The sequence below is a fragment of the Lynx rufus genome, unplaced genomic scaffold, assembly GCF_022079265.1.
Source record: "Lynx rufus isolate CCGP_SWC_20201006 ecotype Redwood Valley unplaced genomic scaffold, mLynRuf1.p SCAF_3, whole genome shotgun sequence".
In the NCBI taxonomy this organism is placed as follows: Eukaryota; Metazoa; Chordata; class Mammalia; order Carnivora; family Felidae; genus Lynx; species Lynx rufus.
In genome coordinates this window covers 78520337-78538483 of record NW_025814845.1, presented here as the reverse complement: position 1 = coordinate 78538483, position 18147 = coordinate 78520337, and the positions used below count along the sequence as shown (strand labels likewise).

At 34.9% G+C, this 18147-nt stretch overlaps 1 protein-coding gene and 1 pseudogene across 1 annotated transcript in view; one reads left to right on the top strand and one right to left on the bottom strand.

The window, feature by feature from the left end:
- The window catches only part of STPG2 (sperm tail PG-rich repeat containing 2), a 640262-nt gene that overhangs the window by 511133 nt on the left and 110982 nt on the right, over positions 1-18147 (top strand). The window lies entirely within an intron of this gene.
- LOC124520398 (60S ribosomal protein L7a-like) lies at positions 5173-6445 on the bottom strand (annotated as a pseudogene).

Sequence of the window (18147 nt, the reverse complement as noted above, 5' to 3'; positions counted from 1 at the left end):
AACACTTTATTATAAAACAGGCTTTGTGTTAACGTGACTTTGCCAAACTATAGGTTAATGTAAGTGATCTGAGCACGTTTTAGCAGGCGAGCCTAAGCCATAATGTTTGGTAGGTTAAATGTATTAAATGCATTTTTGACTTACAATATTTTCAGCTTATGATGGTTTGTAGGGACATAATGATCCCATCATAAATTGGGGGCGATCTGTATTAGTAAAGCAAAAGGATTTTTCTCTAGCTAAAAATTCAAACACATTTTTTTCCTTTTTTCTTTCTTTTTTTTTGTTTTGCTTTCTGTTCATTTTAACAGTCCCCTAAGATATTTCATATAAGCCCTTTCATTTCTAATCTGCTGCATTGTATATGATGTTGGCTGTTTTCCTATTTTTCAAATGGCAGTATAGGTTGATAAAAATAACACTCAGACTTTAAGTTCCTAGAGAGTAAAAAGTTTAACAAAGAAACTATTTTTTCTACTGGATATAATAATTGGTTATATGGAACATAGCTTAGAACTTAAAACCTATAGGATATTTTGTTTGCTAAACATTATTTTCATGGGTGCTTTTAAAATTTTTCTCATTATTTTTTAATGATGTTCGTTTTTCCCCACATTCTTTCCCCTCCCCAAATTCTATAAACTTGCCAAGGTCTAAAAATGCTGAAGTATGAGAAAGAATGATACCTGGCCATTTGCAGCAACATGGATGGAACTGGAAGGTATTATGCTAAGTGAAATAAGTCAGTCAGAAAAAGACAGATACCGTATGTGTTCACTCATATGTGGATCTTGAAAAACTTAACAGAAGACCATGGGGGAAGGGAAGGAGAAAAAATAGTTACAAACAGAGAGGGAGGGAGGCAAACCATAAGAGACTCAAATACATTGAACAAACTGAGGGTTGATGGGGGTGAGGGAGAGCAGAAAGTGGGTGATAGGCATTGAGGAGGGCACTTGTTGGGATGAGTATTGGGTGTTGTATGGAAGCCAGTTTGACAATAAATTATATTTAAAAAATGCCAAAGTATGGTTTTGGTATAAAAATCAGAATCCACTGAGTATAAGCTGTAGATAGGTTTTAGTTACATTTATTAAAGAGTCTTGCAAGAAGTTAATATTCTTTTCCTATATAATCCAAATTCTAGGATACATTTAAGAAAGTAACCAGAAAGTAAGGGAAAAGTGCACAGAAACATCCCTCATATAATTTTTGTGTAATTGTGAATATTTTGAAAATATGTAAATATTCAATAAATTCAAGATAATTACATATCGTGGATTAGTTTATTAAAATGTTGTTTATTGAATACCTAAACATGGGAGATACTTATATTACAGTGTACGGTATGGAAAATAGAATTATAAGTTGCATTTTAATTTTCAAAAACATGCATACTAAAATCTTATAAAATACACAAGGATATTATATATTCAATAATTATGATTAGGTAAGCAGTACACTTTGAAATATCCTTTCTTTTTTCTTGCTGTTCTAAAACGTTTTCAAATGAATATTTTTTGAAAGTAAGCATTACTGAAAAATATGGAGTCTCCTCATTGCAAACAAATCTAAATTATAAGATAAATATATTATCTATAACTCCTGCTGTAGCATCTATTTCTGTGGCATAAATACTTCCACCATGGCTGATTATAGAAACAAGTCATTGGTGGAAATTCTGAAAATTTAACAGTTGTTCTTTGAGCTAGTGTGAGCCATTCTAACATTTCAGAGACCTGATTACTCATCCTGAAAACTACGTACTGTATGTAGTAGTACTTCTTTCCTAGTAGAAGGCCTTGAGCTCATGAGCTCGGCCAGGAGGAGGGGGGAGGTGGGGCATGTGGTTGCCGCAGGCAGCCACCGTGCCGCCTGGTCTTCTTCGGGGCCACCCACCCACTGGCTCCACAGCAAATCTCTGAGTAAGGAAGAAAACTTGAAACTGCTTGGGAAATGCAACAATCCAAATGGCCAAAGGTACAATTATAAAGACTAATACTGTTACAGGAGTGGTTATGAATATGACCTACCTCAAAAAGAATATGGAGGAAGCAATTATGAAACCCCATGATCATAAGAATCTGGATCTGGATGTGCCATACTTTGCAGATGTTACAAGCACAACAGAAAATGTAGCTGTATATATCTGGGAAAACCTCCAGAAATTTCTTCCTCTGGGAGTTCTTTATAAAGTAAAAGTATATGAAACTGACATTACTATTGTAGTCTATAAAGGAGAATAGCTTTCAGGGGTTAATACTATAAAAAAATTAATTTTCCCCACATTTGAAAAAGGTCTTTATCCCCTTGGACTATTAAGGAGTCATCACGTAATTGTCATCCACATTGTGCTCTGGCATGACTGATATATTGAAATCATTGTGTGTTAAGACCTGTTGTGAATTCAAATCTATTTTAAAATTAAACTCGTAAAACTTTCTGAGTATCATTCAGAGAGCCTTTTATCTATAAATTAAAAATCACATCATTTTCAGTAAAAAAAATATACAAATAAAACAATAGAATAGACTATTTATAATCCTTTTATAATTGAATTATCCCCTGGGTAACCAAATAGTATATAAGAACATCTCCTTGTAAATAATTATTTCAGCTATAAATGAATATTCAATGATAGAATGAACTATCACAACTTTTCTGTCTTCAGTGAATTCTTGGATTAGACTTTAAGCATCAATGGTAGGGGAGAGGGGGCCGTTCACACTTGGGAGTAAAATAGACATGGTCCCTACTATCAATTGTATAGTGGGGAGAAAATAGCCATTAAAGAAATGTTTTTAATTGTGTTTCAATTTAATCTGCATGTAGTGACCCCCTGCTCTAGAAGTTAAAGTTACACATTTTACCATTCCTTACACTTATTCTGTTGCTAGATCTAGTTTACTTTATCAGGGTTTATATTATAGACTTTCCTGCAACCCTAATTTTTCTAGATGGTTTTCCTAGTTCCCTAAAAGAATTCAATATTTACCATCATCCCTTTACTAACCATGTTCATATCATTAAAAAACTGTCTTTGAATTCTCAGTTTTTGAGTCATCTTTTGATTATCTGGATTTGAATACTGAATAGTTAATTTTTTAACCATCCTTGAACTCATGGGCACTCAACATGTGTTGTCTCATTTATGTGAATGTTTGACATTTGCCTTTAGATCCAAAGGTAACTTTCTGATCTTCACTCGTACATTTTTTTTTCTCACCAGAAATTTGAAGACACTGTTCCTCTGTATTGTGGCATTTAATGTTACTTGATGAAATTTGAGGCGAGCTTATTTTTTTCTTCTTGAAGAAATTGACTTGCATTTTCTGCCTCTATCTAAGTAATTCTTTATCATGGACACAGAACAGTTTAACCAGAATCTGTGTCATTTGTTAATATTCTGTTAAAGTTCTTTCTGATCTGTAGTGTAATATCTTTAGATTATTTTCTTCCTTCATGTCAGAGACTGTGATTGTATTATATTTCTTAAGTTTTTTTTATTCCATTTGCCAGATTTCTGATAAATAGTTTTCACATATTTGATCATGTCAGTGTGCCTACTTACCATCATCTCGCAATGTGAATCTTTAATATCTGTTTCTATTTTCTCTTAATTTCTTATAATTGCCTCCATTATTCTCTTTTTATCACTTATTTGACTTTTTATCATGTTTATTCTGATTCTTGCTATTTCTAATCTATACATTCCATTTGAATATTTTGCCTCTCAATTATTGTCCTTAGCTGTGAAATCTTATGTTTCAACTCATTTTGTTTTCTTTCCTATTATCTGTGTGATCCATTTCAGCTCCTAATTTCTCTAAATTCTTCTATCTCTCCAAATATTCTTGAGAATAGGTGTTGAGTCCTTGGATTCTGTTTCATGTAAATTCTTTGTGTTATTTTGCATATTTTTCATTCTTTGTTTTATCTTTTGCTTCTCTCCACTTCAAACCTTTTCTTTCTTTTCTTTTTTCCCTATTATGTTTAAATAGTTTACGTATGCAAATTATCTTCCGTTTTTAAAAAATCTTAAAATGGACAGCTTTGTTCAGATCTTAAATTTGCTCTGATTTATGTGACTGAATCGTCCTTGACTCATTTTTGACTTTCAAAAGACTATTTTCTCTGTTACTACATATAAAGGCTAAATACTATGATCTGCACACTTTCTCCACTTGCACATTTGGAAGTGCTTGTGACAGTTTCTGGACTGTTTCCTGGACCACCTAAGGCCTCCTCCTTCAGTGTGTGCTAGATCAGGATTCCTCTCACTCAAAGACATCTCTTGAGCAGTTTCCCCCACCCCCCTCATTATCAACATTAGTTTTTCTTCTAGATAATCCCAGCTGCAGACAGACAGGCTTATATATCACATTAAAAAAAAAAAAAAAAACTGTTTCCTTAATCCCTCTTCTCCTCTGATCACTGCTAAATGTCTTGGTCTCCATTTACTGCAAACTTTCTCATAGTTTCTATACCCATTTTCCCCAACTCTTCTCTTATTCTTCCTTGAGCCTAGCCGGTTTTCAGTCTCCACATTTGCACAGGAATGGCCAACAGTAACTTCAATGTGGCTAAATCCAATGGTGAATTCTCAGTCCTCATCTTACCTATTAGCAGCATTATTTATTTTGGAGAGAGAGAGAGGGAGAGGGCAAGCAGGGGAGGGGCAGAGAGAGAGGGAGACACAGAATTCGAAACAGATTCCAGGCTCTGAGCTGTCAGCGCACAGCCTGATGGTGGGCCCAAACCCACGATCCGTGAGATCGTGACCTGAGCCAAAGTTGTACACTTAACAAACTGAGCCACCCAGGCTTCCCAAGCAGCATTTAACTTAGCACCTGACACCGTTCCTTGAAACTTCTGTGCATAACATCTGGGACACCATCCTGCTTCATTGACCATATATGTTTAGTTTCCTTTTTTGGTTCCTTCTGATTTCCCTTATTGGAATTCTCTTAGGCTCTGATTTTCAATTTCCTGTACTTCCTGTTTTCTTTATCTCAAAACCTTGACGTCAGCTTTATATACTATCTTTATGTTGACAAAGTCACATGTTTTACCTCCAGTAAGGATCTTTTTTTTTTTTTTTTTTTTTTTTTGGTGGGGGGAAGAGGACTACTTTTTATTACTTTTATGTACAGAAAATTCAACAGCATACACTTACCCCAGTTTGGTGGTCAGTTCTTTGGCCTTTGCCTTTTCCAACTTGGCAATGCAAGCCACCCGCTTTGGACCCAGAACGTTGCCTCTGCAGTGACGGTGGATCTCATCATATCTATCATTGTCATTAGTCCTGATGGTTTCTACCAGCTTAACCAAAGCTCCTTTGTCTTCTGAGTTAACCTGTGTGAAGGTGACAGTGGTGAAGGTCTTCTGTGGACTAGATGCCCCAACCTGGCCTTCCTCTTGGTAACGCAGAAGGGAACTCTCATCTGATGACACAGGGAAGGCGGGAAGACAACCAGCTTAATGGGATCCACATCAGGTGTAGTCACTACCAGCTAAGCCTTCTTGTTTTCCACCAAGGTGGTGACAATATTAACCTCAGCTTGAAGGACAGGAGGCCTCTTAGTGGAGACAGTCCCTTTGCCAGCAGCTTTCTTCTCAGCCTGGACTAACAATCTCTGCTTCTTCTCTTGCTTTGTCTCTAGTGTATATTTGTGGGTCAGCCTAAGCAGTTGAGTAGCTGTTTGGCGGTCCAAGGACTGGGTGAACTGGTTTATTGCAGGAGGTACTGTTATATGGTTAGCCTAAATAGCCCTTTGCTGCTGCTGACCAATATAGCAGGGCTATTTGACAAAGAGGGTGAGGTTCCTTTTGGGCTGGGTGTCCTATCTGATGCCAAGATTCTTGGGTCTTTTCTCACTGAGCGCCAATCATCAAATCTCCATTTGGGTGTCTAAGTGGGCATTTCAAAATTTACATATCCACAGCCAAACTTCTGGCTTGACTCCTCTCTTTCACATCCTTACCTAATCAGTCAGAAAATTCTATTGGCTCTAGTTTCCAAATATATCCAAATTTTAACCTCTTTTTTAAATCTACTGCTAGCACTAGCATCCTCTTTTCTCTGAATTAGTCATATAATTCCCTAATGGGTCTCCTGGCTTCTACGCTTGTTCTTCCTAGTGTCTATTCTCAGGACCATGGTCAGAATGTGCCAATTAAATTATATGTTAGATTAAGTCTCTCCTCTGTTCAAAGCACTCAGTGGCTTCACTTCTAATTCCATATAGAAACCAAAATACATACAATGGTATAAGACCCTATGCCATGTACCTGCCTCCACTTCCACTCCAATTACCCTTTTATCTCACCTTCTAATCTTCACTTAGCTCACTCCATGTAAATACCACTTCGAGCTGGCTGTTTCTTACACTTGCCTTTGCACCTGCTGTCTGTACTGCCTGGAATCTCACCTTTGCCTGTCCATGGTTCATCCCCTTTCTTCCAGTCTTTACTTATTTGTCATCTTCTCTCTCTTCTCTCCTTTAATTCTTCCACTCAATTTATCTTATTCTAATAGGCTGTAGACTTATTTGAGTTTTGTTTGTTTTTAAAAGCTGTGTCTAACTATTAGAATGTAAACTCTGTCATACTAAGATATTATTGTCTGATTTTTTACTGTCATTTTTTCGCTGCCTAGAACAGTGCCAGATACATCATAGATTCTCACTAAAAAGTGGTTAAAGGAATGAATACAAGAATAAGTAGTGAAAGGTCTAGGCCTCAGCTGCGGCTCTGTGGAATCTGAGCTGGGTTCTTTTTCTTATTGTTTTATTAAATTCTGTGTCAGGGCCACTAATGCCAGCTAAAACTGTGGCACTCCCGTAGCTTTTAGATCTTTTACATAACTCAGTATAATATCCTGGAATATGGAAAATCCTGGTGATACTTTCTCACTCTACTGATGTTTCCCTGTATCATGTAAGTTATTTTTACTTTCTTGGAGTCATCCTGATTTGCCCAGGGCTGATGAATCACTCCAGTTAGCTTCGCTCAAAATTAGAAAGTGTTGAGAATTTACATAATTTTTTCTCATAATTTCCTAAGTATTGCTTTTTTGGGGGGAGATGGGGCAGGGATGATACCTTTTTTTTTTTTTAAAACTAAGATCAGTTGTGTTTTGTTAGCTACTACATTTTTGGGTTGGGCTTTTCATTTTATCTCTGTCATAGTTTGGCTCCTGCTGGTGAATTTTGTTATTTTTACTATTTTTCTTCATTTTGTTAAATATCAAAGGGGGGAGATTTTTCAATACTGTTTTAGTCTTCTATTTTTGCAGGAAGTTCATGAATTATATTTTATGTTTAGAAGTACAGTAATATTGGGGTGCCTGGGTGGCTCGGTCTGTTAAGCATCCAACTTCGGCTCAGGTCATGATCTCACGGTTCATGAGTTTGAGCCTCACATCAGGCTCTGTGCTGACAGCACAGAGCCTGGAGCCTACTTCGGATTCTGTGTCTGCTTTCTGTGCCTCTCCCCTGCTCACACTCTGTTTCTCTCTTTCTCTCAAAAATAAACATTAAAAAAAATCAGAAAAAAAGAAGTACAGCAATATTTAAAAATAAGCCAAAAATCCGTGCTATTGGCATGTTTTTGTGTCTTTGTTTCTTATTTTAGTTAAAGCATGCAATTATTTGTTGCAAGTTTCGATACCGTTATGATATTTTTTTCAGGCTGCTTTTTATTTTTCCAGCTATAGATTTTACTGCAAGAATTTCTATAACATTTTCCTGAACTGTATGATTATGCATTTTTCTTTTGTTTCACACATGAAAGCAATTGTTTCGTGATTTGTAAAAGTCTTTATAGTTAAATAACAGCAATGTTCAGCAGTGTTAAATATAATCAAAAACAAAAAAGGTTTCCCAAATGTTAAAGAGATCTTTATAAGGAGGTTTTCTTGAAATTCATAATATAAAAATTGAAGCAAGTGAACTTTTTATTAAAAATTTGTTAATACCTTACATGCAAATGACACAAATTGAAAAACACTTCACCTGTTTAAGCAACATTACTCCTCATGAACACGTTCTCTGCTATTAAGTCTACCATTTAAAGATGGGCAGTATGATTTGCTTCAGGAATGAAAACTGAGTAATAGTTTGAAAATGCCTATCCTATAATCGACCCACAAGACTAAGTTGAATATTTCTTTTAAAATCACTTCACTGAAGGGAGTTAAGAGTACACTTAATGTGATGAGCTCTGAGTAATGTATGGAATTGTTGAATCACTATATTGTACACCTGAAACTAATATAACATAGGTTTATTATACTAGAATGAAAATAAAATGAATTTAGGGGCACCTGGGTGGCTCAGTCGGTTGAGCGCTGACTTCAGCTCGGGTCATGATCTCATGGTTCATGGGTTTGAGCCCCGCGTCAGGCTCTGTGCTGACAGCTCAGAGCCTGGAGCCTGTTTCGGATTCTGTGTCCCTTTCTCTCTGCCCCTCCCCCACTCATGCTCTGTCTTTCTCTGTCTCAAAAATAAACATTAAAAAGAAATTTTTAAATAAACTGAATTTAGGGGCGCCTGGGTGGCGCAGTTGGTTAAACGTCCGACTTCAGCCAGGTCATGATCTCGCGGTCCGTGAGTTCCAGCCCCGCGTCAGGCTCTGGGCTGATGGCTCAGAGCCTGGAGCCTGTTTCCGATTCTGTGTCTCCCTCTCTCTCTGCCCCTCCCCCGTTCATGCTCTGTCTCTCTCTGTCCCAAAAATAAATAAACGTTGAAAAAAAAATTTAAAAAAAAAAAAAATAAATAAATAAATAAATAAATAAATAAACTGAATTTAAATATCAAAAAAAAATCCTTTCACCTAATAAATGCCTTAATTACATACCTCCATCTCCAGAAACAGAAAAGGTCAGCGGGATTCTGAATTTTCCCCATGGTTTGTTTTGCCAAGACTATCTATAACTGCTTCTCTCTACTCCCCTTCCTGCACGTGGTTAGGGGAACTGATTCTCAGGCTGTTACCATTAAAATTTGTTAAGCTCCAGCATCTAGAAGTAACACTGAGGCAACAAAAGAAATGGAACAAATAACAGAAGACATAGAGACAATAAAAAAGAGGAATCAGGAAAATACGTATATGAATAGAGAAAGAATAGAAAAATTCATAGTGATAGGTTGCTACTTTGTTTTCCTTATTAATATTTTGAAATCATATGCATTTCTCAGACAGAAATACTAAACAATAGCTCTGTAAGAGTGTAGCAAAAAGAAGGCAAAGTATGTGGCATAGATACATGGAATATTACTATTTACATTGCTAATTTTTTAAGTTCTAACTTAGCACAGCAATATTTTAATTATAGTTTCTAAGTAGTAATTTTATATTGAGTATAGATAATTAAAAATAATTTAATTAATAGAAATGAACAGAGATGTATGTTTAAATGTTTAAATTCTTCAATTTAAATAAACTAAGTATATCTTTCTCTGTTAATGGGATTTATTTTGGCAGGTAATTCCTTAAAATTTGAAAAATAATTTGGAAAACATGATAGGGTGGAAAAGTATTGCTTTTTTCAATTATATTAGAACTTATCTAGAACATTTATATCAATGTTACATGTTTTATGTAACCTAATCAATAACGTTAAATAACTGACATGTATTAAATTACTGGTTCTTTTAGATGCTATAGTAAAATGATTATAATTAGACATATAAAGGACTTGTTTATCAACAGCTTTATAGAATGAATTCTAGCTTTTTTCAGGTTGAATTGGGAACCTCTGTGCATGTACGCTATGTGCATGTGTTTTCTTATTATCTTTAATACTTGGGAAGTAATGGAAATAAGTAATATTTCAAAAATATTTCATCATTTTTATTTTAAATAATACTTATTTGTCTTGTATAAACCACTTTGTATAATGCTTCTTTCATCCTATGTAAAACAGAAGAATTCCTGCTTTTTTAAAAAGTGATGGAATTAAACATGAGAAGCTTACTTTATTTTTCTTAGCATTTGAATATGAATGTTGCTTTCTCTTCTCTCATGGAGTCATGAGCTCCCATCTCAGGTATAACAGCATAAAAGCAAACAGCTTCTGAAAAAATATTTGGCAGACAAAATGAATGCCTGTGGTGAGTCTCACCTTTAGGAAAGTCAAAGAACAACCAAAGGTATATTTGTAAGAGATTATTAGATAAGAGAAGTGATTTGCACACTGCTGGGATTCACATACTTCTCTGTGGGAACTTCCTTCATAGTTAAGATGTTTCTAAGAGAATGTGGTAAACTGCTTAGGTATCTACACATGCATGGGGGGCATATGGATGATTTTCCAACAGAAAGATCATTTTATTTTCCAAACCTAATGTTTTCTTGCTACCTTGTAGATTATGCAATATATTTCACTGAGTAACCATGGTGGTGCAGTAATTCTCAGGTTAAAGCTTTTTCATGAAACAAAGCTTACATATTTTTTTTGTAACAGCAGGAAACATTGGGCTGCAAAGCAAATCACAATCTTTTGAGACTAGGGCCATGCTGTGTAATTCTGAGTTCAGTGTGTGTCTTGGGGGGAGGTGTGTTTAATAATTTTTTTTTTCCTAAGGCAGTTCTATTTTGTCTGCCTTGAGATACAGAAAACATTCTGTTCAACTGTTAAAACTCTATATTGGTAAAAGCAGAAATTTGTAATTGTTAAAATGAAACAAAAAACTGCAAACTGTTTTTGGCTTTGTCTTTACAATGTGTTGCTGATTGAAAACACCTTCTTCCTTTTTTGGGCACATAAGTAGGTTCTTTTAGTGTACTTTCATGTTTAGGGTAAAAAAAAAACAAAATGACAGTACTGAACAAATTGGCCTTTGTTAATTTAGTCATGTAGAATTTATAAAACACATTTGCTCTTTGTGAGTTTTCAACATATGTATGTGTGTCTGTGTGTGTAAATTATTTTTTGAATATTTATTTAACGGGTCCATGAAATCTATAGAGAACATAAAAAATAGTTCTCTCACTTCTATCATATGACTGAAACTTAAGGAAAATAAGCATACAAATATTTAGGCTCATGTGGACAATAGCTACTTACAGATACATCCAGATGTTAATAAGCTCAATAAAGTAAATTTATCTTCACATATTGCTTATATATCCATTATTTTTTAAGTTTATTTATTTATTTTGAGGGAGGGAGAGAGTGTGCAAGTGGGAGAGGGGCAGAGAAAGAGGAGAGAGAGAATCCCAAGCAGTATCTTCACTGACAAAGGGGCTTGATCTAACGAACTGTGAAATCATGACCTGAGCTGATATTGAGTTGGACACTTAACTGAGCCACCCAGGTGCTCCTACATATCCATTATTATGTATTTGTAAATAAACAATTATTCTCTGAAAATAACACTAAAAATACAAGTACTAAAAATTTGTTATCAAGATTAACACTTTTCAGCTAAAGCCCTGTCATTCATTAACTATATCAAAAATATTTGCTTTGATATTTGTTTTATATTCTTTTTTCTCATTTATATTGTATACAATGGGTATAGTTTAATTTTGGATTTAGGATGTCTGAGTACATATTGACATATATTTTTTTCTTAATTTTGTATCATTCTGTACATTTATTATGATGGAAGACTGTTAATGTCACATTGCAGACAAGCTTGTGGAATAAGCGATATATAGCTATCTTTGCAGCTACCACTCTCTGTTCTCTGACCATAAATATTCAAATTCTGCCCATATGAAAAATTCTCTCTTCTTTCCCAAAAGTTTCATCCCATTATAGCATTAGCTTGAAGTCTATCATCTCATCATCTAAATCTTATCAATTTGTGATGGTGCTTCTCAGGGCTGTTACCTAAGTGGTAGCTCCTTAAATGTAGCTTTACTTAATACAAGACTTATAAACTAGAAAGGGAATTTTTCCTGTCTTTATCCAACATACAGTGGGGGAGAACAAGATAGGATGACCTCAGTAAATACACATAAGGAGGGAGAGAGAAGGACAGAAGACACATAGGAATCATCGGTCCATAACAATTCTGAAATCCAGCTAGGCAAATTTTGTGAGTTTCTGACTAAACTTAGGGCTCAACTAAGATGAGGTTAATATACCACCATGAATTTAGAATGAATTAACAGTGACAATAACTTCAACTGTCAAAAAAAATTCTAAAAATTTTTAAGTTAGTGAAACAGAAAGAGAATCAAAAATACATTTGCCAAGCCAGCTGAGGTTATATTAACTAAGTTCTCGACTCTATACATAGTCATATACATATTTACTTGCTTTTTAGTGCATTTGTTTGTGTGCTTTTTGCCAATGATTAGTGTTCAGGAAAAAGGAGAGTTAATATCAGAAAAAAGAAAACTGAGAGGTCGTAAATCTGAGCTCCTGACAGAAGCTCTCATATGGTTACTGTGGCCAAATAACTGAATTTTAGTCATTGGAATGTGCGTAGATATGATATCTACCACTTCCAGGCCTGGCTCTTACACATTGTTTGTCCTCTATGCTATTTTGTCCTCTATGCTATTTTCTTTCTGTTCAATGGGGATTGCCAGAGTCCTGTAGGAAGCCAGGTTTTGAAGATGGTGGGTTTGCTCTAAGTCTGGGTTCCAGAGAGACTGAATACCTTATACACCGCCCTCACCCCATCCACCTTGCTGACCTGAAGCATTTGTTCTCACCCTTATCTGAATAAGACATATTTATTGTGACTATTTGTTATAGCAATGTAGGTCAATACTACATTTACACATATTAGAGTGGGTAAGAGCTCAGATTCTGGGGACAGACAAACTAAGAGTAAATAAATTATTAGCTGTTTAATCTTCAGCAAAACACTTAATCCATCTATACCTCACTTTCCTCATATGTAAACTGGGATGATGATAATGTGAGAGCTTTTTCTCAGGATTAAATGAGTTTATATGTGTATTTTTAATATATGTAGAAAGCTTAGAACAGTGCCTAGCACATAGAAAACAGCCTAAAGTATTTTGGTATTACAATTATCATACACTTATTATTTGATTTTTCTCCTAATTTAAGTTCTCAAGATTGATCTCTGTTGATACATGTCAATTTAATTCATTTATTTTGACTGTTAGATAGTATTCTATTATGTTACGGCCCACGACTTCGTTATTTCTTGCTATGAATACAAAATGTAATAATATGGGTATAAAGAACATGTGACATATTCAGGAGTATATTTACTTCTATGGTAAGAAAAGGAAAGGGGAGAAGGGATGAACTGTATGCTTTTCTTGTAAATGGAAATTTTAATAATTATGGATGGTAAATACATAGGCTTCTATTATATTCTATATTTTCTCTAATTTTAAAAAAAATAATTAAAAAGCAGATTACTCGTGATATATCTATATGTATATGTGTGTTTGCCTGAAACACACATAACATAAACATAAATGGTAGAATTAGCTTAATTCAACCTTTTAGTATTACCATATTTCATTAAATCTAATATGCCATCCAGTGTTAGATGCCTCATTACTTCATATAATACTAAGAAAGAAAAAGTATTTCCCATTCTGACTTTAAGAAACCATACATTGGGGCATCTGTGTGGCTCAGTCGGTTAGGTGTCCAACTCTTGATTTTGGCTCAGGTCATGATGTTATGGTTGTGAGATCCAGTCCTGCTGGATCTATGCACAGCATGGATCCAGCTTAAGATTCTATCTCTCCCTCTCCCTTTGCCCCTCTCTTCCATTGCCTCTCTCAAAAGAAAGGAAGGAAGGAAAGAAAGAAAGAAAGAAAGAAAGAAAGAAAGAAAGAAAGAAAGGAAAGAAAGAAAGAAAGAAAGAAAGAAAGAAAGAAAGAAAGAAAGAGAAAAGGGAAGGGAAGGGAAGGAAGGGAAGTAAAGGAAAGGAAAGGAAAGAAAAGGGAAGGAAAGGAAAGGAAAGAAAAAAAAAGGGAAGGAAAAGAAAAAAAAACGATGCATTGTAAGATGTGTTGTAGTTTTAAAGATATTGAAAAATGGGTGTCTTGGAATCAATAAAATGTGGGTTTTTTTCTAGTGGCAGTTTTTATTCTTTCAATAGACGTAAGTATCAAGAAATGATTAATTTATTAATTAGGTTTATTGATATTCTTTTTTTTAATTTTTTTTAACGTTTGTTTATTTTTGAGACAGAAAGAGACAAAGCATGAACGGGGGAGGGTCAGGGAGAGGGAAACACAGAATCTGAAACCGGCTCCAGGCTCTGAGCTGTCAGCACAGAGCCCGACGCGGGGCTCGAACTCACGGACCGCAAGATCATGACCTGAGCTGAAGTCGGCCGCTTAACCAACTAAGCCACCCAGGCACCCCAGTTTATTGATATTCTATTCATATAACATTTTAAAATTAAATTTAAAGGTTCAATGAGCTTTAATAGTTCTATAGCCACCACCAAAATCATATAATAGAACATTTCCATCGCTTATTTGTTTTTATTGAGGTATAATCGACATACATTATATCAGTTTCAGATGTACAAAATAATTTTTCGATATTTATATATATTGTGAAATGACCACCACAATAAGTCTAGTTAGCATTTGTCACCATACATTGTTACAGAATTTTTTTGTAATGAGACTTTTTTTTAACCTTTTTTAAAATTTTTTATTTTAATTTTTAAGAAACAGAGAAAAACAGAGCACAAGCAGGGGAGGCGTAGAGAGAGAGGGAGACACAGAATCCAAAGCAGGCTCCAAGCTCTGAGCTGTCATCACAGAGCCTGATATGGGGCTCAAACCCACAAACATGATATCATGACCTGAGCCAAAGTTGGATGCTCACCTGACTGAGCCACCCACGTGCCTCAGTGAGGCAACTTTCAAATATGCAGCACAATATTAACTATAGTTGTCATGCTGTACATTATATCCCCATTACTTTATTTTATAACTGGAAGTTTGTACCTTTTGACTCCCTTCACCCATTTGCCCACCTTCCAACACTTCCTTACAGTGAGTTTTCTTTCAATGACCCATCGCCTTTAGCAGCCACTGTTCTACTTTCTGTGATTATTATTATCTTTTAGAAATTCATGTAGATTGAATCATAGCATATGTGGACTTTTGCCTCTTTTTTTCACTTAGTATAATAGTTTTTGGATTTCTCTGTTGTTCAATGAGTCAATAGCTTGTTCTTTTTTTATTGTTCAATTGTATTTCAGTAATAACTATACAATATATTGTTTATACATTCAAAAGTTGATGAGGTATTAGAGTTGCTTCAAGTTTTAAGCTACTGTGACTGAAACAGTTATGGACTTTTGAGTTCAACTTATTATGTGAACATATGTTTTCATTTCTCTTGGGTAAATGGGTAGAGTGATATCAGTGAGTATGTATTTAACTTCACAAAAGACTGCCAAAGAAGTTTCCACAGTGGCTGAAAAATTGTGCATTCCCACTAGAGATGTATGACAGTGTCAGCTGCTCCTTGTCATGATCAACATTTGATACTTTCTTTTTAATTTTAGCCATTGCAGTAGGTGTGTAGCTTGAATTTCCATTTTCCACATGATTAACAATATTGAGCACCTTTCCATATGTTTATTTGTTGTTTATAATCTTCTGTGAAATGCCTATTCATATATTTTGCCTAATGTCAAAGGCAAACAAAGGCAGACAGCAAAGTGGTAAGGACAGATTTTAATCAGTAATATGTTATTACACTAGGGAAAAGAGTCCAGTGTGAAGTGAACTCAACTTTGATTGTACAGAAGTAACTGGGTGTTTTAAGGGGAGAACAGAGGAATATGGAGGGAGATGAATAGGGGCCAAGTAGAGTCAGGGAAATGAAAAATTGCAAAAAATGGGAAGAGAGACTGGTCCTGTGAAACCCACATTGGTTTATTAACTGGCACACTTATCAAAGCTAGGGTGCCACCCTCCCACAGAAACTGGGAGACAGGGACTCCGTCTGCAAGTGTTGACAGGTACCAACAGGAAACTCTTGGCGGCATAGTCTGAAAAATGGGTAACTGTTTTGTCAGTTTTCTCAGGCAGACACTTTAAGGGGAGCTACAGGCACTTTTAGTGGCTTTGACCTATTTTATTCAGGGCTTTATAAGCCAAGGTTGAGGCTTAGACAATAAAGGGCTCAGAAGAGCCTGACTAGAGTTTGGACAGGAGAGAATATTTGTCACTACTTCATTGATTTTTGCCTTCTTATTATTGACTATAGGATTTTTTTAACATATATATATATATATATACTCTGGTTATAATTCTTACTAAGATATTATGTTTTTAAAATATTTTTTTCCCAGGCTGTGGCTTGGTTTTTAATTTTCCAGATCTGTAGTTTCTTTTGAAGAACATTTAAACAAATTTTGATGGAGTCCAAATTAACAGTTTTTGTATTGTATGGTACATAATTTTGTATCCTATATAAGACATTTTTGCTTTACTCAAGGACACAAAGATTTTCTACTAGTTTTTTTCCCCAAGAATTTCTGTAGCTGTAGTACTTATATTTATATCTAAGAACCATTTCAAATTTAATTTTCGTATATGGCATGACCTACAGAAAGAAAACCTTTTGTTGGCATTGGATATAAAAAAATTGTTCCAGAAATGTTTGTTGAAACTTTTTCTTTCTACATCGAACAACCTTGGCACCTACATAAAATATGAACACATCATATATGTTGGTCGGTTTGTGAATTCTGTTCTGCTCTACTTATCTATGTCTGTCCTTATACAAACTCCAAACTATTTTGATTACTGTAGTTATAGAATAAATCTTGAAATCAGGTAGCATCAGCTTCCCTTATTCACAATTGTTTTTGTCATTTTAGGTCATTTGAATTTCTATATAAATTTTAGAAACAGTGTATCAAGTCTAAAAAGAAGCCTGCTGATATTTGTACTGTGTTTCATCTATAGATCATTTTAGAGAGAATATTTTAGCATCTTCCACTCTATGAATGACATATAAATCTCTATTTATTAGAAATTTTTAAAGTTTTTCTCATCAGTGTTTTATATTTTCAGTGTATAAGTCTAATACATATTTTGTTAAATGCTTTATTCTGACTTCATGTTCCAATATTTCTGCTTAATATTTAAACACAATTGATCTTGACCTTCTATTTTGTGACATTGCTAAACTCATTTATTAATTCTAGTGTCTGTTTTGTAAATTTCTTTGATTTTCCACATGGACTTTCAATTTTGTCTATGAATTAAAGACAGTTAAAGGCAATCTTTTCCAATCAATATGCCTATTATTATTATTATTATTTATTGTTTTGTCTTATTACAATGCCTAGGAACTCTAATGTCACGTTGAATAGAAGATGTGAAAACAGACATCCTTCCCTTCTTTCTCATTTTATGGGAAAAGCATTCAGTCTTTTATAAGTAAATATGTTAGTTTTAAGTTTTTCATAGATGCTGTTTATCAGGTTGAAAACAATTTCTTCTGTTTCTAGTTGGCTGAGAATTTTTACCATGAATATTTATTAAAATTTGCCAAATGCTTTTTGGTTTCTTCCCCAGATCAGGGAAGTTCTCAGCTATGATTTGTTCAAGTATACCTTCAGCCCCTTTCTCTCTCTTTTCCTCTTCTGGAATTCCTATTATATGGATGTTGTTGCATTTGATTGCATCACTTAGTTCTCTTATTCTTCCCTCATACTCCTGGATTTTTTTATCTCTCTTTTTCTCAGCTTCCTCTTTTTCCATAATTTTATCTTCCAATTCACCTATTCTCTCCTCTGTCTCTTCAATCCGAGCTGTGGTTGCCTCCATTTTATTTTGCACCTCATTTATAGCATTTTAGCTCCTCATGACTATTTCTTAGTCCCTTGATCTCTGTAGCAATAGATTCTCTGCTGTCCTCCCTGACTTTTTTCAAGCCTAGCAGCAATTAATTTTATGACTATTATTCTAAATTCTTGTTCCATTATATTGCTTTAATCATTTTTGATCAATTCATTAGCTGTCGCTACTTCCTGGAGTTTCTTTTGAGGAGAATTCTTCCGTTTTGTCATTTTGGATAGTCTCTGGGGTGGTGCGGAACTGCAGGGCACCTTCCCTGTGCTGTCTGGAGTAACTTGTGTTGGTGGGTGTGGCCACAGTCATACCTGATGTCTGTCCCCAGCCCACCGCTGGGGCCGCAGTCAGACTGGTGTG